The sequence below is a fragment of the Lepisosteus oculatus genome, unplaced genomic scaffold (assembly GCF_040954835.1).
Source record: "Lepisosteus oculatus isolate fLepOcu1 unplaced genomic scaffold, fLepOcu1.hap2 HAP2_SCAFFOLD_70, whole genome shotgun sequence".
In the NCBI taxonomy this organism is placed as follows: domain Eukaryota; kingdom Metazoa; phylum Chordata; class Actinopteri; order Semionotiformes; family Lepisosteidae; genus Lepisosteus; species Lepisosteus oculatus.
In genome coordinates, this window is record NW_027168257.1 from 759,752 (window position 1) to 779,107 (window position 19,356).

A 19,356-nucleotide genomic window follows, 5' to 3' on the forward strand; every position below is an offset into this window, starting at 1 on the left:
GGCTCAGCTGCACAGAGGCGAGAGCAGAGCAATGAGGTCACGGGGACAGGGGAGTCACACGCTGGCGGTTTAAACACGCGCAAGAAAACTGAGGGATCCACAGTATGTGGACCCTCCGTGCGCCATCAGTCCGCACTCCGGACTCTGAATCCTGCCATCCAAGTTAAGATCTCGGCGGAACCTGAGGCGCAGTTCCTTCTTAAAACGTAATCTGGTGAGCATTTCTAGAATCGTACTTGTATAGATGCAGCCTTTAATGTGTTGCTAGGTTAAAATTGATGACTTATTGAACTTCAGTAGGAAACTTCCCTCTTGATTTCAGATTTAATTTCTTTATTACAGGGGCGCTTTTATGAAGACAGAGTCATGTTCAGGTACTTTACTTGATGGAGGAAGCATATTTCGGACTCTGTGATCTGCTCACCTGGAAAGGTCTGCTGTACTACTACAAGAGAGAAGTAGAGTCTGGAAGAATGGACAATTTTATGATGCTTTGGAAGATAATGTTTTTTTTTTCTTTGAAATCGAAATGAATCAGAATATCAGTGCAAAAGACAAACTCTTGGTTTGGTTTAATGAGATATGGTTTTAAAACAGACAAAATGTAGAAAACAGGTGTTTCTCACTTTTGGAAAAGAATGGACCGGGGGTAATATTTTACTAGTTGCAGTGCTGATCTCACTGGGTTACAGTCCTGCAGTGTCACACCAGGGCCAGTGGCGCAATGGATAACGCGTCTGACTACGGATCAAGAGATTGCAGGTTCGACTCCTGCCTGGCTCGGGTCGTTTTTAAACGCATCGCGCTACTCCCTAAGTAGTCTATGCTACTTACTGCATTGTAATCGTACCCAGTAAGAGATTTCCTTCATGTAAATGAACTGCACCTGACAGCTTTAGAAAAACACCTGGGCTCAGTACGGTGCTGAGAGCTCAGCGTTGCTGTTCTAATTAGCACGCACTGCATCGGCTATGAGCCCGAACCTTTCAATTATTCCGATCAGTAAGTCAACACGTAGTCCACATGAACGGTAGAAATATTCTCGTCTGTCTCTTGTTTGTATAGAACTGAATGTCCCTGACAATGTACTGTTAGTTTTAATTGAAGAACGGCATTTGTGTTCAAATATACCAGACAAGTTTATGTAACTGCTCATGCGACACTCAGTTGTAATTAGTCAAGAAATAAAGTCGAACAACAGCTGCGGGTTTGATTCTGAACGTATCAGATTGCAGCGCCTTTTACTTCCATTGACAAATGATAGAGATTCGAAGAGAGATCCTTCAGACCAGCAAGCAAACCCACGGCTATTTCGGTTTTCTATCTAGGCAACGTTGGTGTGTGCAATAGCATACATGAAAGCGTGATGCAATTTCTGTGGTTACATTTGTTGCACGTCATGCACAGTAAGAGTGTTTCTAACACCAAATAAAAAGTCAACAATTAGCGATCACGCCTTCTCCTCAGTTAACCCACTGAAACCCTTGCTGTTAACAGTTCTTTACTGCGTGCTTTAAGAGCACCTACACATCGTGTCGGTTCTTACAGCTTTATTCATTAGGTTTTCAAAGGCATAAGTAGAGCACCAGAGGTGCGAACGCAAAATGTGTGGTTATCTGAAGAATTGCTTTCCATGGCAGCGGGGCCAAGCGATTTAGCGTTTTTATAGTACCAGGAAAGGAGAAGCGGCACTCCGCCTCTGCCGCGCAGGCACAAGGTGACGTGCGGCAGACGCCGGAGTCGGCAGGTTTCGAACCTGCGCGGGGAAGCCCCAACGCATTTCGAGCCCATCGCCTTAACCACTCGAGCACGACAAATGCGGGCTCCCCGCCGCCGCATTCCTCCTATAATCAAACACGGACTGCGAGGTGGCTGCGGAAACCTTTTTAAAGTTGCTCTCCGTTAAAAAAAATACCTTTCACAAGATTCGTGCCGGCAGACAGACACGCCTCAGAGGGTTTAAGGCTGGCTTCACGTTCAAATGATAAAGTCCCCCAGTCCGGATGTCAAAATGCAACTTTGGCAGACAGAAAAAACATCAACGAACCAAAAATGTGGACAAGGATTTTACAAGCTGCACCACACTGCACTTTCAAAAGCATTCGTGTTAGACGCAGGAATTGCCTTTGATTTGCGCGCTTACGAACGCCATGGAAAACGAAACAAAACTAAAGCCCTCAGCTCCTGCACTTGATTATAATCCCGTTACGTGTCGAAGCAGGAATTTAAGTCATCCTACCACTGCAACACGGGGAATAGAGGGAAATGAGCACAAGCTACGAATTGTCTCTAATCAGTCCCTACAGTTGTAAGACGCCTGGAAGCGTGCACCCCCATCATTAATCTTTGCGCATCTGTGCAAGGTAAACTCTGGAGCAGTCTCTGAAACGGCTCAAAGGAAACACGTGATTGATTCCATGTGCATCTGGGGTTCATTTCTTATTTACATTTAATTCAAGGGAAAGGCTTGGGTCAGTTTCAGACGGCCTCCAACAGCGAGATTCAAGCGCCCCACCTTCAGCCCAATCTGCGCCGCCAGAACGCCAACGGCTCCTCTGGTCTCCGGGGTGCGGTTGTGGCCCCGTAACCTAAAGTGTTGGTGGCAGACAAATGGAGACTAACAGGTGATGTCCTAGGACATGACTACATTGTGACACTCGGTGGGGATGGTGACCATTGCTTGGAAAAGAGTGCGAGGCCCCTTTAGAAAAACATTTTGTTAACAGGCATTCTGCCTCAGCCTAAACACCTATAGCTTGCAAAGCGCATGCTATTAGACAGGCACCTCTGCAAGACCTTAAGAGTCTCTTAAACTAGTGATAGTAAGGTGTTCCCAATGGGCAATGTTCGGCTTTCAAATCATCTCTCCGTGGAAGCGCCGAGATGCAGCTGTTTAAGGCTTAGAAGCAGCTGACTGTTTTACTACCTAGCTGATCACTGTCAGTCAGGGAGCTTAGAGGTGAAAAGCCTGTCTGAGAGACAATTCGCCGTCGATCAGTTCAATATGTTCCGTACCAGCTCGGCGCACCTGAGATCATCTTGGTAGCCGTGTAGCTCATATGAGTGAAAGCGTGTGTGTCAGGACTCTTACTTGGCCATCCCAACATACGGAATTTCTTCTGTTTCAGCCACTCTGTTGTTGATGTACTCCTTTGTTTTTGTCATGTTGCAAGACCCAGCGTCTTTTGAGTTTTAGATCACAGGCAGACACCCTGACATTCTGCTGTAGAATTTCCTGATACATCTCGGAATTCATCGGTCCCTCGATGATTGCAAGCCGTACAGCCTCCGCCATGCTTCCCAGGTGGGATGAGGTTTTGGAGTTGGTATGCGGTGTTTTGTTATCTCCAAACATAACACTGTGCATATTTACCAACAAGTTCAACTTTTGTCACGTCTGTCCACAGAACATTGTTCCATGAGTTGTGGAACATCCATGTCGTCTTTAGCAAACTTGAGAGGGGCAGTGGTGGTTTTTTTTTGGGGGAGAGCAGTGGTTTCCTCCGTGGTGACCTCGCATGATCACCACTCCTGTTCAGATTTCTTCTTATGGTGGACTCATGAACACAGACGTAAGACAAAGTAAACCACCTGTTTGCTAGATCCCATCCCCACTCAGCTAGTCAAAGATTCCCTCGAAGGACTGGCAGGACCTATAATTAGTATGATGAATGCATCGCTTGCGTCAGGCGTCGTACATGATCAATTTAAGGTAGTGGTTCTTAGACCGCTCCTTAAGAAGTCAAATTTGGATCCACAAGTTCTTAACAACTACAGGCCTGTCTCAAAGGTCCCATTTCAATCTAAAAGTCTTGAAAGAATAGTTGTTGCCCAACATCAAATGGATTCAAATAATATACTTGAGAAATTTCAGTCTGGTTTCTGAAACTGCATTAACAAGAGTCGTAAATTATATTCTCTTAGCTACTGATGCGGGGAATGCAACAGTGCTAGGTTGCAACAGTGCTAGGAATGCAAACTTTAGGTTGCGCTTCTTCATGCTGCATCATTGGCATGAGTGGAGCTTTTTAAACGTCTGTACTTACTGCGCCCCATAAGAAATCGTTTGTCCCTGTTCAAAAGAGATTGTGCGATGTCCTGCAGCGTTCGCAAAGCAAACCTTTGACAGTTTGAATAGAGGAATTTATTCTGCTTCCTGTGCGTGCAGTAGTTACAAACTTGAACGTCTTTACACGATCTCCTGCAGTTTTCAGGGGGCAGGCTTGGTCAGATGGCTTGGAAAAACGCACTGTGTTTCGGCTCGGGAAACATCATGAGCAGTGTCCTGCATGTTTTCTGTGTATAGCTGTCTTTTAACGCATACAGAATTCATTCGAAATCATTGATTTCTCCAATTAACAAGGGTCCCTTAAATGATGAGTCAAAGTAACATCTAATCGGATTAGTTTCCTTAGAGCTGGTTCAGAGTTTGCTCAAGAGTTTACCTATCACAGATGCGCAAAGAAGAATGTTGGGGGTGCACGCTTCAAGGCACCTTACAGCTGTCGGGAGTGATTCGAGACGATTCGTGGCGTGTGCTCGTTCCCATATACCATACGCACCGGCGTGCAGTGCTAGGATGACATACAATACCGCTTGGGCACGTAACGGCGTTATATGCAAGTGCGGGACGTGAGGGTTTTCGTTTGTTCGTTTTGTTTTGCTCTGCTTTGCTTTGTTTTGCTTTCCATCGCGTTGGTAAGAGCGTAAATAAAAAGGCGATTCCTGCGTCTACCACTAATGTAAGAGCTATTTCAAGTGCGACGTGGTGCGGCTTTTCAAATGCTTGTGGGCATTTCTCTGTTGTTGATTCTTTTTTTGTGTGTAACAAAGTGGCATTTTCATGTCCGGACGGGGAGACTTTATCATTCCGACATGAAGCCACCCTTAAGTCCTCTGAGGCGTGTCTGTCTGCAAGGCTTGTATTTTGGAAATGTTTTATTGAAACGGAGAACGACTTTGAAATAGGCTTCCGCCGGCGCCTTGCGATCCAGGTAAGATTGTAGCAAGAACGCAGCGGCAGCAGGGCTTGCTGTAGTCGTGGCCGAGTGGTTAAGGCGATGGACTAGAAATCCATTGGGGTCTCCCCGCGCATGTTCGAATCCTGCCGACTACGTTGTCCGCCTCCAGTCGGTGTGTTTCGGCGCAAGCAAAGAAGCGCGCCTCTTTGCTGTTCCTGGTGGTTTTAAAACGCCCAATCGCTTGTACCCGCTGCCTTGGAAATAAGTTCTTCAGCGTCCGCGAATGGCATTTTGCAGCTGGAAGCAGATGTCGACGCTTTTTGCACAGAGCACCAAAAAAGCGTCTTTTTTGAAGGCCCAGACACTGAGCATTGGTGTTTCAGTGGTAGAATTCTTGCCTGCCACGCGGGAGGCTTGGGTTTGATTCCCGGCCAATGCAGTGGCTTTTGCAGCGAGCGGCTCCATCACTTGCATCCCCTTGCAACTCGCAACTGAAAACCCACTGAAGCTAAGCAGGTGTGAGCCAGGTCAGTACCCGGATGAGGGTAAGCTACAGGGAAAAACAAAGCTTCCAGCTGGAAGCGGTGTTAATGGTGCCGGCGGGGGGGCGCTCACCCTGAGGTCTGTGCGGGTCCCAATGTCCCAGCATAGTGACGGAGACGCTGTGTTGTAAAAGGGCGCTGTCTTTCGGCTGAGATGTAAAACCGAGGTCATAGTGCTCTGTGGTCATTAAAAATGACCACCAAAACCTTTGACAAAAGCTCTTGGTAATTGATGGTCTTCAATAATGCTTCTCCTTTAGGTACATTTTAAATCAGCTGAAAAATGCTGTGAAATGGGGGGACACTTCAGGCCAGTGTAGGATTTGGGTTACAAGAACCATGAAACTGCACGAGAAAGCCCGTACACTGAATTACACGGCTTTCTATTCAAAGGAGGGCAAAAGAAATTCCCTGAGTTCGATTTTTTGCAGCACAGAGAGGACCACTGTCGTGAGGCCGGTTAGCTCAGTTGGTTAGAGCGTGGTGCTAATAACGCCAAGGTCATGGGTTCGGTCCCCGTACGGGCCATGTTCTTTTCTCCTCTCTTACCAAAGCTGTTAGGTTCCTTTCCGTGGTGAGATGGGTTGTCATGCAACGCTGCCACATAGTGCCGACAGACAAGAGTGTTGCGGGAGAAGAGAAAAGTGTTTGAAGATTTAAGAGTGTCTTAGGTGGAGTCAAAATCAAGTGTCACAAATGCAACTGGGAGGATTTCCAATGTTTAATATGGTAAAAATAAGCAGAAGTTATCTGCCGGTCATGGCACAGTCTGCCATGCTTTTGTCAGATACTGTAAAGTGGTGTCGAACTGGAGCCTCACCATTTGCATATGTGAGGCTCCAGTTATACATCGAGTGTCACATTAAATGACAAAAATGAAGAGAGTTAAAGCAGCTGGAGAGGTTTTCTTACAACTTTTGAGCTGACACAGTTTTGGAAAATGTTTCCTTCACGCTGCACTGTACAACATAGGCACCCAAGAGTCTCCAAAACAAAACAGAATTGACAGATAGGAGAAAATTCCCACTCGTCCTGAAGTTCCCAAAATCCAGCACTGAGCGTAAACAAAGTGTCTAAGTAGCGTGGGAATGCTAACCCTAACCCTAGCTGGAGTTTGAGCAATCCAGCACTGAGCGTAAAAAGATGAGTCAAAGTAACGTCTAATCGGATTAGTTTCCTTAGAGCTGGTTCAGAGTTTGCTCAAGAGTTTACCCAGTGGGCATTGATTCGTCGCATATACGTATATTCACGGCGAAAATACGGCTATACGTATATATACGTCGCCTCGACGTATAATCAACGTCGAATTGCAACCGTAAAATCGACGACATTAATAAACGCATATATAACGTCGAAAACACATCTAACACAGTGCCTGAGGCTTTTTACTGTATGTATCGTGTGTGCCGCAACTAGGAGTATACGGCACTCTGCACAGTGTACGAAGTAAATTATTTTCGCAGTAATTAATTTACACTTGTATAATAAATATAGTAAATATAATAAATTAATTACTGCGAAAATAATTTTCTTCGTAAATCCTGCAATCCAGATGATTGGGGTATTGGTGCATGGCTACAGTCTGTGCTAGGAACATGGAGAGGGTCTCTGGTTCAATACATATTTGTGGGTCTGGTATTATTCGTTATGATCATATCGTTAATATCCTGTTTGAAAAACATGTGGACTAAAGCTGCTGCTTCTGTGCTAATTGTACGCCCTGAAGGGATCATGAAGGTCAAAAAATGATTTCATGGGAAAGATTCTCTTATCTAGTGGCAGAACCTGATGGGTAGAACAATATAGCTTTAAGGGGGGTTACCCTTGGGAGTGATTCCCCTAGATGCAAATGATTATTGTGGTTTGTTTGTTCATAATAAGATGTTTTGCAGGAACGGAACAAAGAGAAATTTTACAACTTCAGCTAGTATTGTTCTACAAAACGTCACAGCTGAGGCAGGGGAACAATGTGTAGATTTTTCTAAGAGTTATTACCCAGTTGTTGACCAATCTGTTGACCAATGTTGACCAAAAAAGCCTAGGATTATGCTGGGCTCCAGCCCACAGGGATTTACCTGTGCTGTAAGAACTAATGAGTGAATAAGGAGACTGGATTCTGGTGAAAGACTTCAGGAAAAAGAAATGGTGTTCACTCAGGTGGAGGGGGCTGTACCAGGTGCTGCTGACCACTGCCACTGCTGTGAAGGTCACAGAAATGGTGCCCTGGATTCATGCTTCCCACTGTAAAAAGGTCACAAACGAACTGAACAAAGCGCAGGAGTGATGTCTCCACAAGGACAGATGGGGATAACCTGCTTGGGACTGATGTGCACAGCCTTTTTCCTTTTTATGTAGAAGCCTGTCACCACCCCAAAAGAGGAAGAATCTAAACACGAAGCCTCTTTGTATACAAACTGGCTGAATGAAACTGATAATGAGGGGGATATGAGTAATTTGTGGTATAAATTTATAAATCATACTGTAAAGTTAAAGAAATTTAATGCATCTTGTTATATATGTGCTTTAATGCCTCATTCTACAGCCTCACCCATGCGACTTTTTATGAAATGTACTCTTTTATTAATATCATGTTAGAAGGCTTAGACGCTATCAAACAAGAATTAAGGGGAGTTAGATTAATGGCACTTCAGAACAGGTTCGTGCTGGACCTTCAAAATGCAGCATCTGGAGGAGTCTATGCTTTAGTAGGAGACTCCTGTTGTACATATATTCCAGCTAATGACTATGATTACGGAAATCTTACGCTCGCTATTCAGCATTTAAAAGAACTAAAAGACAAGGTGAATAAAGAGAGAGGCATAAAAGATACACCGGCTTTTCTCTCCTGGTTAGAATCACTGTTTGGGCCAGGGGGAATGTTTTTCTTTTAAGTTACTAACACCGATTATAGGGGCTGTGATACTTGTCTTCCTGTTTTTATGTTGCTGTATGACATGTATTATTCCAATGCTTCGAAATATGGAAATATGGTACCTAGGGGGATAAACTGTTCATCCTTCCAGTCTGGAGAATTGGCAGCTGTCTGACGTCAGTAAGTGATCCTTAAAAAATTAATAGTTCCATGACAGTGTGCATCACCAGAAAATCAATTTCAATGCATTAAAACTCTTGTTATCCTTCTGATCATTGAAGTGTCATTGCCCCAGCACTGTATACTCTTACTTTTGACGCCTGTCTGAAGTTGGATCCATTTCTAAGAATGGTGACTCACATATCCTCATGCTCAACTTTGGCTCAACCACACAAACTATGAAGTTAATCATCTGCTTTTGCTCCAAGATTTATGTTACTAGGCTCTCTCCTGGGGATCCTCGTGCTCAAACATTGCCCTTATTGTGGATGATCCATGACAGAATTCAGGGAATTCAGAATTCTGATACCTCAGCTCAGATTCTGACTGGGCAGACTGTCATTGCCTGGTGTGAATGTGTGCATATCTGTTTTTGTGCATGTTCTGTGGCCTGTTGTACAGTACATCACAAATGAAAGGGAAATGGAAAACTAAAATAAGACTCAAGTGTTTTATCTTTCATTAACAGTGTTTCATTAGTATCTGTGCTAGATCCTGTCATCCACTGCTTACCACGACAGGCTCTAGCACAGGATAGCAGCTAATACATTTAACAATCTCACTGCACAATGTTGTATATTCAAGGGCTGATCTTCTGTACTTTTTCTTTCACTTTTCATTTCCTAGAAACTCAGTCCTGCCAGGAATAATCTGAGAACAAAATCAATCTGAGTGAAAATCTAAGCAGAGGAAGATTGTTTTACAGAGTCAACAAGGTCTTATTCAAGGTCATCAGCACTAACAACATTCTCTCTGGAGACAGGCGATAAGAAAATTGAAAGTGTGTATTGTTACATAACAGCAGAGACTATGAGTTATGCTATCATGAGAGTGGTGATGGATTTTTTTCATTGCTTAGTTTTGCAGGTTCTGTACATTTGAACATTCAAAGTGACTAAAGTAAAGGAGTTTTCCCTTTTTACCACATAATTCCCAAAGATCAACACTAATAGAAAGCCTAATTCCAGCCAAGATTCAATTACTGTCTCTCAGGCATCCCAGCAGTGGATTTCATGACTTCAGACAGCCATCTTTATCAGTGGAGAACTCAATGCTCTGAGGTTTACTGGCAGAGTCTCACACTGGGTAATATGTTGGTAAATAATGTCCTATGGAATTCTACTATTGATAAATTCTACTATGGAACTGCGATGTGTCCTGAAAAAATCTTCTATGATAGTGGTACAGTCCATCACACCCCACCTACAGCCTTTAAAAGAGAAAAAAATATTCTGATATTATGGTGGAAAAAGAGCCCTGGAATCTTTGTAGAAGGACAAAAGACGGAAAGAACGGGCAGTGTAACCATGGCGAAGAGAAGGGAAATATTGGAGAGAGCTTTTTTCATACACTTTTTATCATTGTTTTTCCAGCCCAACAATGATCAACAAATATGGGCAGGCGTCCTGTGCCAAATCCAATCTACCTTTCTTCCAAGCATACAGGAATGTCAGTGAATTAAATATTGACATATGAAAATACCCAAAAATATGCAATCACACATATGCAGTTTGAGCAAACATAAGACAATACCCAAGTACCACAAACTACCAGGCATCATTAGCAGTTCAGGTGGGGAGCTGTGTCAGCATGCGTAGGCTGCAAAGGAACAAGTAATAGGTCTATTCCATGCTTAAAAGAGAAGAAAGAAAACACAACATTTCAGCCGTGGAGCCTTCACACCTGAAGAAGGCTCCACGGCCGAAACGTTGTGTTTTCTTTCTTCTCTTTTCATCTAGTGTCATTAGCCAGTTCCTGTCAAAATAAAATAGAAATGGATAACATTCTAGAGAGAGTTTGAAATACCAAGGTACAATTTAAACCATATTTCTTCCACTACAACCACAATATTTTGGAGAGATCGCTGAGCCTAACTGTTCTGGCATGCCCGTTAGCCTCCGTCCTGCTTCAGCAATGAATGCAACGGGGCACATTCTGAGGGAGATGCGGTCAATCAGGTTGCAGGAAAACCACGCTATGCTTTTTTTTGAGATCCTGAAAAGGACAGAGGGGCCATGTATATGTGTGCAGCTGGATATGTAATTGCAGGTGGCGTAGCAAATTCTGCTGAAGCCCCACTGCCTGGTGTGGACGGTAGCTGTGCATGTTGCAGCAGAATTGTGCATGTGAGATCAAGGGGGCATGTCATGTGTTTGAGCACTTCACTCCCTTCCGGAAGCACGTGATTCCCTGAGTCCAAAAATATTTGTAAGTTCTTTGGATGACCTGTGGACCGATCTTTCACGATGAAGAATTCCTTAAGAAGAATAGATCTCGGCCCACCATCCCAATGCCTCCATCTCAAAACAGCAACCTCCCACTGCCCTTAGTCTGCAAGGCAGTCCTTTCAAGTGCGATGATGACGCCGGGACCTTCGTTGCCTATTGTACGAGCTGAACTTTTGTGCTCATCAATTCAACGCTCTTTCCATCAACTCATCTTGTCTTTTGACGCTTCGTGTTTTGTGCTCCTTTGACTATCGGCATATCGGGTGACTGCAAACACTGAAGTTCTTGCTTACGGAGTGTGGAATAGTGTTTTCAAGTGATCGCTGTTCTGTCATGTTGACGCCGAGTGAATCTTTCTTTGGCAACATGGGCAGGCTGACAGCAGCGCGAGCGAAAGTAATGGCAAATTTCTTGACTTATTTCTGAATGTGAATGTTCTTTAGAAAAGGGATGCGGCGTTGCTTCTCCCCCGTGTAAAGGTCACGCATTCCAGACGTGGTTATGAGCGAACAGTTGCCGCAAGTGTTTGAAAAGAGCAAGAGAGGAAGCAGCCCTGCCCCGTGTGAGGATCAAACTCAGGACCTTCAGATGATGAGACTGACGTGCTACCAACTACGCCAACGAGGCCAGCTGCAGTACACAGCCGGAAAGTTTGCCTCATGGATTTCAGTCGCCCGTTCCCTAATCTTTAGACGCCCTCTGCTGGATGTTGCATTTGCCTTTTGATCTCACCGATACTTTTTTGGTCTGTTTCTGTTGCAAGTCTGTTTTTCAGATCTCACCTAGCACAAGTCTCTCTGACTGAAGTGGCCTCTCTGCTTCAGCATCGTGCCCTCACTCAGCCTTTAAAAACGTCACTCGGACTTCTGACATGCTGACATGAAATGTCAAGAGAGAGTGGCGGAGACGCTTAAGGCAGAGAGAAGATGAAGAGGGGGCGTGGCTGCGAAATGATTGACAGATGCATGACGCTCTCCGTGACCACAGGCTAAAGGACACCTTTCGGCACATCAAGCTCTAAGCACACACCTGGAGGACGTGGGAAATGATCCCGCTACCTCTCGCATGCAAAGCGAGCGCTGTACCATGCAAGCTAACCCCCCTCGCTGGGGCTCATGCCTCGGTGTCGCCTAGTGCCGCTTGTTCCCCTCTTACCGGGTGCAGTTCACTGCCCTTCGTCTGCAAGGCAGTCGTGTAATTGCGGCTTTCTTGACTTATTGATGAAGGTCTGACTGGACGAGCGAATGACGCCTCTCCCCCGTCCTCAAGCTCGCTGACAGAATAAAATGGAAAGTGCTGCCGTGGCTCATTGGTTTAGGGGTATGATTCTCGCTTAGGGTGTGGGAGGTCCTGGGTTCAAATCGCGGATGAGCCCTTGTGTGTTCTTTCTGTCCTCGTCCACAAGACTGGGAACTGATATCCACATCACCTTGCAGCATCTGCTTATGGCAAACGATGGAATGTGACTAATGACTGAACGAGCCTGGTGAATACTCATCACGTGGCACAATGAGAGCGTGCAGTCAGCTGTCCAAGGCAGCAACCTCATTGCTCGTTCAAAAGAACACGTACTGAAAACTCATCACCACTATGTCGTAAATGAGCACCGCGATCGGTTGTTGTCATGCGTCCTTACCTGGGAAATGCAGAAGCAAAAACTGCCCTCTCTCAGCCACCGAAACGTGTGCGGCTCGCCTTGCACTCTCTGCGCCTCGCATATTTATGGAGCTGTCTGCTCTTCTTTCTGTTGAAGTACGCAAGTTATGGGGCGTACTGCAGACTATGATGTGCTCAATGACAGCTTTCAAGATTTGAAAACTATGAGCTTGATGGCTCAAGTCGAACGAATGTGGTTGTTACGCAATTGATGATCAAACGCACGTATTCTAACGATTCGTGAGAGTATGTTCTAAAGGTCCCTGGCTCGATCCCGGGTTTCGGCATTTTGTTTCATCGCGCTCTTTGTTCCTCTCTCCAGCGCCCTCTGCCTAAAGTGACGCGTCCCTTTCTCAGCCCGAAACGCAAGCGAGACACCAGCAGCAGTCCCTACAGGTTTCCGTAGTGTAGCGGCTATCACGTTCGCCTAACACGCGAAAGGTCCCTGGTTCGAGACTGGGTGCAAACAGCCTCTTCTTGCACGCTCCTGCACTTCACAGAGGTCTTGAACCACCAGTCATTTGTTCCCAATGTATTTCCGGTGCCTTCATGCACTCTTGTACCAAACGCACGTTTTTTCTGTACCTGGAGCCGATCATTTGCAATTGGGCTGTCCCGACAGACCAAGACGAGCTCTGTCGGCTCAAAAGCAGCGCAACACCTGCGAGAACAACAGAAAGATTAGTACCCAGCGGGGGCCTCTTAGTGAGCCCAAGATCTAATCAAGAATCGACTCCAGAAACAGGGCTTGGCGCATTGTTCCATACTCCGACCACTCTTGGTGTAAACAGGTCCCTCCTGGTCTCTGCATGAAATGCACTTTCCTGCGTTTGCTTTGGTGTAACTGGCTTCCCATGCATGGGCGAATGTGAAGAAGATCCTTAGTAAGTCATTGAAGAAACCCGAGAAGAGGTCGGAGTGGCCTCTGTCGTTCATCAACGATCCAGTCAGGCAGTACTCCTCTGTAAAGCGCCGTTTGTTCACATCGATTGGCTTTTTTTTGCCTTCATTCATGCAAGTAGTAAAAGCAGACGCCCCTATTCTGCCGTGACCCGGATTTGAACCAGGGTTGTTGCGGCCACAACGCAAAGTACTGACCACTATACAATCACGGCGAGTTACCGATACACACGTGGCAGGGCGGAAAAGGCTGTGCTCTCTTCATGTGACATAATTCGGAAAAGTCCTGACGTTGCATTTCAACTGAGTCCCAGTATACATCGACCCTTCGACACTCTGAGTGACAACTCTCTTGCGTGTTTTCTCATATTTATGTAGTTTGCTTGCATGATGCCCGGAACAGCAGGGTTGTGCACTCCCATATGGTCTAGCGGTTAGGATTCCTGGTTTTCACCCAGGCGGCCCGGGTTCGACTCCCGTTATGGAAACGTGTCAATTTTGCCTCCTGCTTTCCAAAAGATCAGCAGTGTGTACGAAGGAGCCACATTAAAACTACTCAACGTGCAAAACGTGCGAGAAGAGGGGGCGCTTGTTTCCAGCCGAAACTTCTCGCGTGTGAGACGAGCTGACCATCGCTGCAGGAGGTGGGAGGGTCACTCTGGTAGACAGGGCTGACCTTCGGCAATAGGATTTATACTCTCCAAGATGATATTTGCACTTTCTGGAGAGGCGATTTTCTCCACTTCAGTAGCCCGATTTCGTCGATTGCGTGGAGAGGGCTGTAGAATGTGGCGCCGTCTTTCCTGCTCCGTCCATGACAGGCGTGCTGGTCTCTGGAGAGAGAGCACGGTCCATCAGCGCACCCCAATAAAGGCACTGGAAGCAGCTGAATCGCATTGGCGAAGCTCAGCGCTGGGCCGCTGGGCACATCTGACCACAGTTTCCGTAGTGTAGTGGTTATCACGTTCGCCTCACACGCGAAAGGTCCCCGGATCGAAACCGGGCGGAAACAGACCAGACTTCTTCTGTCGCCACGCACAAAATGGGATTGGGGATTGGGGATTCGCCTAGTGATCGAACAGACCCACTCACCTCTTAGTGTGGCGGGATCTGCACAGTGCATGTCGCAGCGCATCCTGCTTTCACTTCAATGCGCGTCCTGATGTACCCCGGTCTCCCGCGTGACAGGTGGGGACAGGTGACAGGTCCTATACTAACGAGGAAGACATCACTCTCTCCGACCCCCGGCATCGTGTCCCGACCCACCGTGCTGGAAGCCGACTCGTGCTGTGATTCCTTTACGGAGCAGAAATGACAACCGAGGAGCCGAGAGATCATTTCAGCATTTCGCGTCTGAACGGAAAACACAAACGACCAACTCGGAATGATTTGCCTTTGACGCTTATCAAAGCGTTCTTTGTGCATCGAACAGACCCACTCACCTCTTAGTGTGGCGGGATCTGCACAGTGCATGTCGCAGCGCTCCCTGCTTTCACTTCAATGTGCTTCCTGATGTCGAGTCGTGTGCCGTGCGGAGGCTCTGAAAGCGAGAGCAATGAAAAGGTGCACGACGCTGTGTTAGAAAACAGAGAAGTGAAAGGCAGTCCTTTCTCTAAGGAGGTAAAAGAAAAGCTACTCCCCGTCGGGGAATCGAACCCCGGTCTCCCGCGTGACAGGCGGGGATACTTGCCACTATACTAACGAGGAAGACATCACACGCTCCGACCCCCGGCATCGTGTCCCGACCCAGCGTGCTGGAATCCGACGCGTGCTGTGATTCCTTTACGGAGCAGAAATGACAACCGAGGAGCCGAGAGATCATTTCAGCATTTCGCGTCTGAACGGAAAACACAAACGACCAACTCGGAATGACTTGCTTTGGACGCTTTTCAAAGCGTTCTTTGTGCACGACAACTGCGCCGCCTAGCAGATACAAATGGGTTGTACAACTTTGAAGTAGCAAATGGAAGAGGGCTAAGCCTCCTCTCTTTTAGCCCAGGTTCGATCTGTCTCCCAGAATCACCAGGGCGCACGCACACACACACACCCATGCCGTTGAAGTACTCTGCTTCATTTCTAAGGGCAACTCAACATTCACTCCTACCCCGAGTGCAGAAAAGACAGCGTCTGCAGCAACAGCAGCTCAGGTCTCTGCACAGGAGCTAAGCTGCCCCCATCTCCTCTGCTCTGCGGCTCCTACTGAGTGGAGTCCTGCCTGGAGCCGTGTTTGCAGGCGGCGGCTCCCCGCACCCTGTCTGTGCGTCGTGTCCAAGAGCTCCTGGGAGGAAGAGAGAGCCCTCCGACTCGGGGGCTTTTCCACGGTCTGTGTGAGGAGGGGCGGGTGTGTCCAGCAGCTTATCGAGCGGAAGCCTGGGGCGGCGGAGAGCTGTGATCGTGCAGACCTTGAGGTGTCACCTCTTTGTCTGCTTTCCCGCCCTCCCTCCGCCCAAGCTCTGCTCCAAAGTAGCCCGGCAACCCCTCACACCTGCACGTGTCACAACCTAAGGTGTGGTCATGAGACACCCATGGGGTGTTGTTCTGTTCTTGCTAATTGTTTCCTGCCCGTCGCAGGCAGGAGTCCATGCGAGGAAGATGCGCTGGACAGAGCTCAGAGGACGCACCTGGGTGGCTTTCCTTCTGAGTGACGTTCCTGCAACACTCTCCCGCTACTCTTGGTGCGCTCATGCCGCAACACAGGAAGGCTGGAGCAGGTGGCTGTGGGCTCTGTGCACCGCCGAAATAGCTCAGCTGGGAGAGCGTTAGACTGAAGATCTAAAGATCCCGGGTTTCGGTGTTTTGTTTCATCGCGCCCTTTGTTCCTCTCTCCAGCGCCCCCTGCCTAAAGTGACGCGTCCCTTTCTCAGCCCGAAACGCAAGCAGCAGCAGTCCCTGCAGGTTTCCGTGGTGTAGCGGCTATCACGTTTGCCTAACACGCGAAAGATCCCCGGATCGAAACTGGGCGGAAACAGACCAGACTTCTTCTGTCGCCACGCACAAAAGGGGATTGGGGATTCGCCTAGTGCTGTGATCGAACAGACCCACTCACCTCTTAGTGTGGCGGGATCTGCACAGTGCATGTCGCAGCGCATCCTGCTTTCACTTCAATGCGCGTCCTGATGTACCCCGGTCTCCCGCGTGACAGGTGGGGACAGGTGACAGGTCCTGTACTAACGAGGAAGACATCGCTCTCCGACCCCCGGCATTGTGTCCCGACCCACCGTGCTGGAAGCCGACTCGTGCTGTGATTACTTTACGGAGCAGAAATGACAACCGAGGAGCCGAGAGATCATTTCAGCATTTCCCGTCTGAACGGAAAACACAAACGACCAACTCGGAATGACTTGCCTTTGACGCTTATATACCTCTTAGTGTGGCGGGATCTGCACAGTGCATGTCGCAGCGCTCCCTGCTTTCACTTCAATGTGCTTCCTGATGTCGAGTCGTGTGCCGTGCGGAGGCTCTGAAAGCGAGAGCAATGAAAAGGTGCACGACACTGTGAAATAAACATTAATAAACGCATATATAACGTCGAAAACACATCTAACACTAGGAGTATACAGCACTCTGCACAGTGTACGAAGTAAATTATTTTCGCAGTAATTAATTATATTTACTATATTTATTATACACGTGTAAATTAATTACTGCGAAAATAATTTACTTCGTACACTGTGCAGAGTGCCGTATACTCCTAGTGTTAGATGTGTTTTCGACGTTATATATGCATTTATTAATGTCGTCGATTTTACGGTTGCAATTCGACGTTGATTATACGTCGAGGCGACGTATATATACGTATAGCCGTATTTTCGGCGTGAATATACGTATATTCGACGAATCAATGCCCACAGCTTGGCATACAAGGGTTTTGTGGAGGGGTCTTGCCACCTGCCTGAAAAAAAAAACAGTAAAATGTTTGAGTGCCTATAGAGTTTCTATTTTTATTTTCTTGAGAAAAGTTGATACCATTTCCTGGAAACCCCGTCCCCCATCAGTGCGCGGTGCCCGGGGAAAAATCTGTAGGGGGGCGTCTGATATTCTGAGCGGGGGTGATATTTCGGTTGAAACGGAGCTGTACGGTGCAGCTACCCAAATGAAATCTCGCAGCTATGCCATTAATTAGTGCTTTATGATAGAAGATATCGACTAGCAATCTGGTATTTGCGATGAAGTTCAGTTTCACATTTTTCGTCACTCTCACTGGAGAGTATTGCCTGGAGCGAAAAGTACCATAAGCGTTCATTTTTGCAGCTACATGGACGTTCTGAATCGTTAAGAAAAAATGTTGTAAAACCAACAGAAAGCACAGACTGCTATAACTAGTCCTAGTTATATAACGATTTTAAGTATAATGATAAACTACTGCAAGGAATCGGTCCACCTGAGCAAACAGGATCGTAATGTTGACACTCAATAACGACACTGATATGTGCAGCTCCTGGACGGATAGCCCTCCTGCCCATCAAACAGACTGAGTGACTGTTCGTGTCATTTAGTGTTGTCTGACCATTGACAAAGTACAACTATTTTTTAGGGCGCAAATTAAGTTAGGTAAATCTTTTTGCCCAAAACTGAAGGGGCAACATTCCCCCCTCCCCCCGTGATGCCAGGCCTGTCCCCATCCTATTCCATAATGTCATTATATATAATACCATACAACAGTGACCGATCCTTACTAACTACATGCGTTAAAATTGCACATCAGCTCATAGCAGGGGGCACATAGCCGCGATGTATTATCAATGTTATATTTCAACCATAATATCGACAACATTAATAAACGCATACGTTGAGAAAATATCGAACCCAGCATATTTTCCGCATATATACCACAATGCATTGCTAGTATTCGTTGGTCACAATTTTGGACACGTTTTTCAAACGTAGAAGTATATCCGCAAATATCTCAGCAATCCTCTTTTGACGAGTAAGTATGAACAATAATAATACTATCTGAATACATACAGATCTTTCTTAATATTATTTTGATTAAAATAGTACGTGAATAAGCAAAAAATGGCACATAAAATAGTGTGAATGGGGAAGATGACACAAAATTGTTTTGCCGTTTCTCTATTCTTATTCTATGTTGTACTTTCAAACTTTGGGTACTCTTTAATTAGGACAGACTTTATTGCTCAACTGCTATGATGCAAGCCAAATTTTATACATTTATTTCAGTTTTGAGCTTAGTAAACCGTTCACTTTTTAGATTATACTAAAGAAGATAATCATCATTTATTTGGGAAGTAATATTATACAATTTTCTCCTAGCTGCGGTGCTGAAGTCCCACCCTACATCAACAGAAAAAGAAATAAAGGAGCATGCAATGTGTTACTTGAAGAATGCATATGAAAGACAGGGGGCCAGGAGATCTGGACACTGAAAATAATAGGTTTTTGGTTCTAACTGTTAGGACAATTAGACAGGGTTTGCAAATAGTGGACAAAAATCGTCTTAACTTCCATTGTAATATTTTTTTTTCTTGGAAATATAGAAGTTGTACATTTTAAAATGTATATTTGAATCAAAATGTGGTTTTGAGTTAGTGTGTTAATGTAATTAGTTTTGTGTTTGTCATTACTATACTGTATATTGCCATGTTACCAGAATTTGTAGCTGAAGTTTAAGACTAGTTGTGTTTTTTATGATTATTGCCCATATGTTGATTGTTGATTGATTGTATACAATGTATAATTTGAAATACATATGTTTCAGGTGTGAATGTGTATTTTCAGAATACATTTCTAAACCTAATCATTGGCTTGGTTTACTTGTTTCTACGCCTATAAAATCTATCTTTGATGTATAATAGACCTCTACCCATATACGTATAATAGACCTTTAATGTTATCCGTATAACAGACCTCTACCCATATACGTATAATAGACCTCTAAAGTTATACGTATAATAGACCTCTAAAGGTATACGTATAATAGACCTCTAACCATATACGTATAATAGTCCTCTAAAGTT

At 45.8% G+C, this 19,356-nt stretch overlaps 5 non-coding genes across 5 annotated transcripts; 3 read left to right on the forward strand and 2 right to left on the reverse strand.

Annotated features, from left to right (window-relative positions):
• Positions 1 to 710: 710 nt before the first annotated feature.
• Positions 711 to 783, forward strand: trnar-acg (transfer RNA arginine (anticodon ACG)). The gene has a single exon. It is a non-coding gene; the product is annotated as a tRNA-Arg (tRNA).
• Positions 784 to 13,521: 12,738 nt separating this feature from the next.
• On the reverse strand, positions 13,522 to 13,593 carry trnah-gug (transfer RNA histidin (anticodon GUG)). The gene has a single exon. It is a non-coding gene; the product is annotated as a tRNA-His (tRNA).
• A 201-nt stretch (positions 13,594 to 13,794) lies between these two features.
• trnae-uuc (transfer RNA glutamic acid (anticodon UUC)) lies at positions 13,795 to 13,866 on the forward strand. Its single transcript has one exon. It is a non-coding gene; the product is annotated as a tRNA-Glu (tRNA).
• A 451-nt stretch (positions 13,867 to 14,317) lies between these two features.
• trnav-cac (transfer RNA valine (anticodon CAC)) lies at positions 14,318 to 14,390 on the forward strand. The gene has a single exon. It is a non-coding gene; the product is annotated as a tRNA-Val (tRNA).
• A 623-nt stretch (positions 14,391 to 15,013) lies between these two features.
• On the reverse strand, positions 15,014 to 15,085 carry trnad-guc (transfer RNA aspartic acid (anticodon GUC)). Its single transcript has one exon. It is a non-coding gene; the product is annotated as a tRNA-Asp (tRNA).
• Positions 15,086 to 19,356: the final 4,271 nt, after the last annotated feature.